Source organism: Monopterus albus, unplaced genomic scaffold, assembly GCF_001952655.1.
Source record: "Monopterus albus unplaced genomic scaffold, M_albus_1.0 scaffold143.1, whole genome shotgun sequence".
NCBI lineage: Eukaryota > Metazoa > Chordata > Actinopteri > Synbranchiformes > Synbranchidae > Monopterus > Monopterus albus.
This window is the reverse complement of record NW_018128023.1, coordinates 1,003,888-1,012,826: the sequence shown is the minus strand read 5'-3', so window position 1 is coordinate 1,012,826 and position 8,939 is coordinate 1,003,888. Positions and strand designations below refer to the sequence as shown.

At 41.6% G+C, this 8,939-nt stretch overlaps 1 pseudogene; it reads left to right on the top strand.

Moving 5' to 3' along the window:
• The first annotated feature begins 2,183 nt into the window (after nucleotides 1–2,183).
• LOC109968123 (uncharacterized) lies at nucleotides 2,184–5,352 on the top strand (annotated as a pseudogene).
• Nucleotides 5,353–8,939: the final 3,587 nt, after the last annotated feature.

The following is an 8,939-nucleotide window of genomic DNA, read 5'->3' as shown; positions in this document are numbered from 1 at the left end:
TAGCATTTGCCTATACTGCCTATACCATGGGCCGGCCCTGACCATGTTTGTCTTGATGTTTACCTGTTGTACTTTTCCATGTTCGTTGTGTTGGATAAATACATAATTGAGCGCTGATTATCAGTAGTTAATGGGCAGAGATTAAGTAAGCTGAATGTCCGCTATAAATGTGTCTAGACTGGTCTAAAGCGCTTTGTGTACACAAATAGAGTGCGGACTTCAGTGTGTGATGTAAATGCTTATTGCTTGGTGATCACCGTGAGTGTGGTGTGTGTGTCTGAAGAAAGTTAGGGACAGAGGTATGCATGACTGAAAACTTTGTGTGTGTGTATGTGTGAAATGAAATATAGTTAATTAAAAGAAACTCAGTCATTCAGAAAGCTGACAGTGAATATACCACATAGTGATGACAAAGCGGTTCGAACCTGAGTTGACTGAGGGGAAAATCAATATAATGGGAATAGTTGGTGCAAGAGAACTCCAACAGAATTAACTGGGGACGCAAAATATATGAACTACAAAAACGAAAAGAATATCAAATACTTAACAGAATGATATAAGGACGACGTGTTATAATGGTATGATGCGTCTGCTATTTTATTTTATTTCATTTGTTGGTTATAACATTATGGGGAAAACTTTTGACAATTTTGGGGATAGCTTTAAAAAAAAAAAAAAAAAAAAAAAGAGAAAAACATATTCTAACCAGCCTAGAAATAACGAGTTACTTTAGTCATTTTTGAGCAATGTTTATCTTTATTTTACGTTTATACGTATTTTGGGTTTTATTTTGAAAAACGGGATGTTATTTTGACAAAACAGGAAGTAGTGTACGACATTACTCCGGGTAGCTTAACTTTGTTAATTCACGGATAGAGCACTGTCTCTTTTCTCCATGGTGGGCTAAAAACAAAAGAGAAGGTATGAGAACCAGTCTTTATCTTCATTTTAGATTACTTTGATATGATCACAAGAAGTTGTAATGCGGCGTTTTGTTTTATTTCATTTGTTTTTTACACAACCAAACCTATAAATAGACAGCTCTAGGAAGTGGAAAAAAGCAACCAGGTTTCCTAATAGCAAACATCTGCCCGACTTGTGGAGTTGTGGCACGGCTGTGTAAATTAGCTAAAGGGGAAATGACACCTATTTACACTATTTTCACTGTGCGCATCTTTGCACAATAAAGTAAAAATTCAAGGCACTGAGAGCCTCTACAAGAAAACAATCAACCACAGAGATCTGTTTAAATTTCTTAGATGCTATACTGTTAGCAAGAAAGGTAGTAATTTATAAGTGGCTGACACACTTAAGGGTACAAATCCCCTACCATGCAGCAACTATGAAACTAATGATAAAGCTTAGAAGTCAACAAACAGAAGTGCTGATAGCAAATTACCCATCAGCATTAAATCAAACTGTCTTAACAGGAATGCAGAAAGCCTACTGAAATTGAGTGAATCACAGTTAATGTGACCCAGAGCTTTAGTTTTTAATTGTCTCTCAGCTTTGATAAGGATCAAAATCTGCCTGGCGACAAGATCACCAAATGAGGGGTCAGAACGAGGTCAAGAAACCAGCCAAGGAACGAGGATGAAGGACAACGCGGATGACGTCAGATCATTTGCATGACTCTTATTATAAATTCTCTATGCAGAGGCAACTCGTGGTTCCAGCTTCCTGCAACAGCTATGCACTATACTTCTGTGTGATAGGGCTTCAGATAGAGACGGAATCCAGAGCTCTGTATTGCTTTTCTAGAATATTTTTTCTTAAATATTGATTGTAATAAATACAGTGAGGAACAGAAGTATTTGAACACCCTGCGATTTTGCAAGTTCTCCCACTTAGAAATCATGGAGGGGTCTGAAATTCACATTGTAGGTGCATTCCCACTCTGAGAGACAGAATTTTTTAAAAAAAGTGCAGGAAATCACATTGTATGATTTTTAAAGAATTTATTTGTCTTGCACTGCTGAACAAACATAATATTTGAACACCTGAGGAAAATCAGTGTTAATATTTGGTACAGAAACCTTTGTTTGCAATTACAGAGGTCAAACGTTTCCTGTAGTTCTTGACCAGGTTTGCACACACTGCAACAGGGACAACTACAACTACAACTTGCAAAATTGCAGGGTGTTCAAATACTTCTGTTCCTCACTGTATCTCAAAGGACAGATTTGTTGTTGAGCATTCTTCATAAAAGGACACGCAGGACTGGTTAAGTCCAACACATCCCTTAAGAAGATTTTATTGCAGATATGAAACATTATTTACATTATTCCATATATTTAATGTATGTAACTGTGCTTTCTTATTCTGCCTCAGGTTGGGAATCTATCTGGCTGGATGGACAAGGCAAAAATTGTCAAAGGGAAATTCATCCTCCTCTTAATTCCTGTCATCATCTTTGTCATAGCTGTGAGACCTCCCATGGTGTTCAGGGCCATCCCAAAGCCACGTGGGGCTCAGCATATGTGTCCCTTTCAAATCTCTGAGGAGACCATTACCCCGCTCAACAACACAAAGCACTTACTGGTGTCAGCCTACATGGACCAGAGAGTTACTGGTTTCGATATACGCATCATTGGCATCTTCAGGAGAGACTCCATCCAGCCCCTTCACTGCCTCTTCTGCTGTTCCGGCTACTTCTCAGGATCAACTCCAGCAACAATTTCACAACACTCAGACAACTTTGGTTTTGCCTTTGTCACTACTGATATCATGTGTCAGATTCCTCAACACTGCAATGCTACACACGTCACTCTTCTGACTCAGCCAGATGGAGAGAATATGTCCAACCAGATTTGGCTCCAAATAAGAAACAAAAAGACCAGTGAGAAGGAGGACAAAAGGTTGCACTTTAACTTCACAGTCTGCATCTCCAACCTGTTTGGAGACTACAACAATGTGCTTCAGTTTGCACAGACCCTGGAAATCTACAGGTCAGCACAGCAGCACCACAAACCATTATGTCAAAAATGAGTAGAATCACCTTTTGAAAAAACTAAATGCTGTAATATTTTTCTGTTTATTGCAAGGGCTTTGTATTTCATCATATTATACAGGTGTCTCTGTTACTGTAGTGAGGCAGGGTAGGGCGGTCTCAGTGGTACCTCTATGGAAAATTCAAATCTTTGCTCGGAATGACAGACATGATATTGTAAAACAAGGCCAATAGGAAAGATGAAAAAAAGTTGTTTTGACTACAGTGGTGCTCTAGTTTACACAGACCCTGGAGATGTACAGGTCAGTAATTTACAAGGCAAATGTAGCAATGCAAGCAGTGGACACGGTACAAACACCACCAACAACAGCCTGAAAAATAGTCACAGAGCTAAACGAGTTCCTCTTGGTCACAAACCGAATATAAGTTGAAGGAACAGTGACATTTTGGGAAATTTGTTTATATGTCTGAAATTTATTTGAGAACAAGCACAACACCACTGTCATCTGTGTGGTAAATAGTATGCTACAGCTGGAGACATTTAGCTTAGCTTAGCTTAGCTTAGCTTAGCACAAACACTGGAAACAGTGGAGAACTGCCAACCTAAAAGTACTTCTACAACACACTAGTTAAGTTGTGCCATCTGGCTCATTTAATCCATAGAAAAATCCATGTATAAAAACAACATTAAATCTTTCCTACCACATAAAACCCCATAAAATCTACAAGAAGTTGTACTGTAGCACAGAGACTGCTTTTATATACAGTATTTGTTTAAAAAGGATAAACTCGCAATTTCTATGTGTTCATCTATGTGGTTTAAATTGACTTAATGAGAGACGCTTCAGACAAAAGGAAATGTAATGTAATGAATTTTAACCTTTGCTTCACCTTCACCAGGCTGCTGGGTGTGGACAGGGTGGTGATCTACAAGACCAGCTGTGGTCCAGAGCTCGACCGCCTACTGCAGATATATACACAGGAGGGCTTTGTGGAGATGGTTCCCTGGCCCATTGACCAGCACCTAAATCCATCTCGTGGTTGGCTCTTCTCAGAGCACGGAGGGGACGTGCACTACTTCGGCCAGCTGACCACACTTAATGAGTGCATTTACAGATCCATGGACCGATCACACTATGTACTGTTGAACGACATAGATGAGATAATAATGCCATACCAACACAATGACCTGATGAGCCTGATGAACATGCTCCAACAGCAGCATCCAGATGTAGGGTATTTTGGGTGTGCATTTTGAGAATATAACATTTCAGCAAGACATTTTTATTATTATAAGTTATTCCTCATAGAAAACCATATCTTTCCCAAAAATCCATTTGATAAAAGTGCAAACAGCACGATGCCTCAATGGAGAGGGGTGCCAGGCTTTAATATTCTGGAACACATCTACAGGGAGGAGCCTGACAGAACCCTATACCACCCCCACAAGATGATAGTGAAGCCAAGGTAGGAGGACTGCTCAGACTACTTAATGAAATTGCAAAAAATGTTATCATATATACATATATATATACACACTTTCAGAAAAAATTATTAAGTAGCAGTAATGTGATTAATGTGATCCTAAGTAAATATGCGGTTGGCCATGTGTGAATGTTTATGTGCACCACAGGGCAGTGGAGCAGACCTCAGTACATGATGTGCTTAAGATGTTTGGTCAAAAGTTCAAGGTTCCACTGGACATCTGTCGGATCATTCACAGCCCAATCAGTATGCCGCGTCAACCATTACTGGACCAGCTGCATCTGGACACCCGACTGTGGGACTTCAAAGACAGAATGTTGCCCAATGTGATGACGGTGATGAGGAAAGCGGGGCTGCTGAAGTCAGAAGAACAGAGGTGACGGAAGAGACTGACAAACACTCGGACACACAGGCAGAACAGTGCAACAGTGAATGTGTGCTCGGAGCGGCAGGACATTTAAAAATATGTTTGTACTATCTACACTGGAAAACGAGTGGATGACATGTTGTGCTTGTAACAATAATTCTTAAGGCCTTTTCACACCGAACGCGACGCAAATAAGCGATATTTTCTTAAAACGTCGCACTACAAAGATGGATTCCGCATCAAGCGACGACGATGTACTGCTTGTCCTGCTACATAAAAAAAGAAAACAAAGAAGGTTTTGGGTCCATCCTATATTGAAAAGAAGGAGAGAACATGGCGAGTTTCATCGGTTGGTACAGGAACTGAAGTTGTATCATGGTCGCTTTAGGACCTATTTCAGGATGTCTGTGGGACAGTTTGAAGAGTTGTTGGTGCTGTTGACCCCCCACACGATGAAACAGAAAAATAATTACAGGGATCCGATCGACCCAGAACAGCGCCTGGCCGTGTGTCTGAGGTAAAAAAAAAAAAAAAAAAAAAAAAGTTTATTTGTAATGAAATCAGTTTAGTTCACAAGCAAGTGAAGATCCTCTGCTATCTGTCTCCATACGTTATCTTTGTAGCTTTTGTCCTTTTTATCATAGATAACTGAATTCGCGGAAACAAATTGAATTAAGTGGTCTGCCATGTTGAATTTGACGTGTCAACAAGCTGCATTGTGATTGGTCAGAGGTGCTGCCGTCGCCGCGACGAGTTGGAAAAATCGACCCGGAGGCAAAAAAAATTAATGTCGCTTTTCGCGTCGCGAAATTACGTCGGCGGTGTGCAATGTATTATTGACAAGTTATTGGTTTGAAAAATATTATTGACGCGCGAATAAATCGCGCGTTAAATTCGCTTAATGTGGAGTCCATCTTTGTAGCGCGACGTTTTAAGAAAATATCGCTTATTCGCGTCGCGTTCAGTGTGAATACTTTTGGTGCGTTAAATTCGCCTGCATTTTTTTCGCTTTTTCGTCTCGCTTATTCGCGTCGCGTTCGGTGTGAAAAGGCCTTAAGTCATCAGTGCTCCAGCCCAAGTTGAGTCACAAGTCCTAAAAAACTGGCCTTCAGTCGACTCAAGTTCAAGTCCTGGATTCAAGTACTAAACGCTGACTCCAGAACAAAAAAAAATCTCAAATTAGCCCCTTTATAAGATCGGCCTCTGTGTGTTGTCATCTCTACAGACAAAACAGCACACATCCTGCGTGAGTTTTCACACCCCTCCAGTACAAGCTGATCATGTGCCATGTTCTATTTACATTCGTTTCTTTAGCACAGATAGGGCATAATTTTTTTTCAACATTTACATTGGGAGACTAATGTAACATTGCTATTTTGCAGCGAGTGTATAGCTCTAGTTAATGTGTGTGATTAAACAAATGCAGAAGGAGACCACATAGGCACATTAAAAAAAAAAAAACTCAGCTATGGGTTTTTAGACTATAGTGCACCATGTTGCCACAGTTTCCATACAGAAGCAACTATGAACATCCACACACACACACACACATTTGTTTTCATTCCTTATCGGTGCTTACATTCATTTTTCTATTCTACCTATCTTTTGTTTTACTTGTAATCTAACTTCCTTTTCTGCAACTGTAAAACCACGACTCCCCCTTTGGGATTAGTAAAGTGCTCTCCCTCTCTCTGTCGTTGAGACTAGTATACCATGGGACACCACAGGAACTATATATAGAATATACAGTAATAAATAGTGTGTTTTCGTACAAAAGAGAAATGCTATATGTAGTAAAGTAATAAAGTGACACCAGTAGTTATCCTACACAGTATATGATGGGATAATATTACCACTAAGGTACAATATAATACACAGTGATAAATAAATGATACAGCATACATGAAGTGACATAACATTTACAGTATATTACTATAAGAAAGTGTGTGATGTTATAAACTTCTGCGTAATAACTGTTTGTTTATACTACCTGTTTGTGTATAAAATAACAGAAAACTGCCACATATGTATATAGTTTAATTTCTACACTCTCAAAAACCGATATTGGTATAGTCTTTAAAACTCTGGTGTAGATTAGGCTCTAACTCTGTTTCTTGCCCGTTTGACCAGTTTATGAGCAAAGGAACCCGTTTTTTTCTTCAAAGCTCACAGAAAACAGGAAATGGTAGCACTCAAAAGAATAAAAGGTTTGGCACTACATCACTTTGAGGGTGGTTTTTGGATGTGTTTGGATTTGTTTCCAGTAAGGGTTTCCTCCTTTATTCTCTTCATTGTCCCAGCCTGCATATATATATATATATTATACTGTGTTTTATTAGTAACTATTTGTAACTGTGTGAGGGTAGAATTAATTGCTTGCTTTAAGTCCATATTTTCCCTTGACCAGAGGATTTCATACACAGTACTGTGATAGCAGATGCTGTTAAACTGTCTTTCAGGGAAGAAATTTTCTAACAGGTTTTGTCACTTAACTCCTAGATTTTAGAGCTGTCAGCAGTTCTTTGCAGTCTTTTCTCTGCCGCAGGGAGAAAAGAATCTTGTGGTTTACAAAGGTCTGCTAGGGGAAAATTTTTCTAGTTGTTTCCCTGCCCTGTTATGATCGTTAAATGATTGTTAACTGATTTAATTTTCCTTATTCTGCACACCAAAGTTAAAAGCTATGAATTTGTATATTTTATTGTAAGGACACTCAAAGTGTGCCTAAGTTTACTAAATTTACCTGCTCTGGAAGTTAAAGGGCCTGGGTTTTTATTTTTTTTTTTTTTTTTTTGTAATTTGAAGCCAAAAAGTAGCAGTAACTCGGTTTTTCTTTTTGTGTTACACTTATTACTTTTCCTGTTAAAAGTTGAAATATGCTTTTCTTCTCTTGCTGGTTTTTAATTTTCTGTATTTTTAAAGTTAAAAGTTAATGTCAGAGTTTCAAGGATAAGACAGGGAGTATGGAGGATTAGGAGGAGGAACTGGCCCTGTGGTCTGGAAAACCACACAGAAAAAAAGAAAAGAAAACAAAAACAAATACATTTTCTGAAACATGCTGGAATCCAGTCCTTCATGAAATTTATGAAAACTCACAGCTTTATCTATGACTTGACTAACAGGCCTGCACAGCCTTTAAGAGTTGGAAAATGTTGTGAGCAAGCCCTTAGTTATTCCCATAATGTGTCAGGATCAGCACGAGATGCTGCCGATAATGTCGTGGGTGAACTGATTAAATAGCCAGACAAGGATATGTGAATAACTGTCAGCCATCCCCTCCGGAGCTGGAAGCTGGGCATCGTTGGAGACCCCCTCTGGACCTGGAAGTTGGGCGTCGGCATTGTCGGCGACCCCCTCTGGAGCTGAAAGCTGGGCAACGGCAGCGTCGGCGACCCGCTCTGGAGCCGAAAGCTGGGCGGCGGCAGCGTCGGCGACCCCCTCTGGAGCCGGAAGCTGGACGGCGGCAGCGTCGGCCCACGTGGGATCCGGAAGCGGGAGAGTGGCGTCGTCGCCAACCCACTTGAAGGCTGGGAGCAGGGGAGTGGCGTCGTCACCAACCCATGCGGGATCTGGAAGCAGGAAAATGGCATCATCGCTGACCCCCCCCAAAGGCCGGGAGCAGGGGAGTGGCGTTGGCGCCGACCCCCCTAAAGGCTGGGAGTGGTGTCATCACCGACCCACTTGAAGACAGGAACTGGCTCGAATGTGGCATCAGTGCGCCGGCCGACCCGGTCAGGACGGGAACAGGAGCAGGTTTGAAGGGGGCATTGGCTGCCCAGCCGCTCAGGGGCTGGAAGAAGGAGGGCGCCGTCACCATTGGCGAACCCCTCAGGAGCTGGGAGCAGAGGAACAGAGAGGGCTTTGGCAATCCAGCCAAGCCCTATGGGACCAGACGCAACCGCCTCCATTGGCATGTACTCGTCAGCTCATTGTAGACATGGTACCCCAGCGGGGAAGCTGTCGTCGGCGCACCTAGGTTTCACGGTCTCAGTGGGGACGTTTAGGTAACCATGCCAAGGGGAGGACTCCGGGGCGGCGTCGGCGAAACCGGCCGACCTGCTGGGAAACAGGAACGGGAACAGGCTGTGACTGTGGAAGCGACTGTGGCTGTGGGGGCGGCCGCCGCGGGGGACCCGGGGC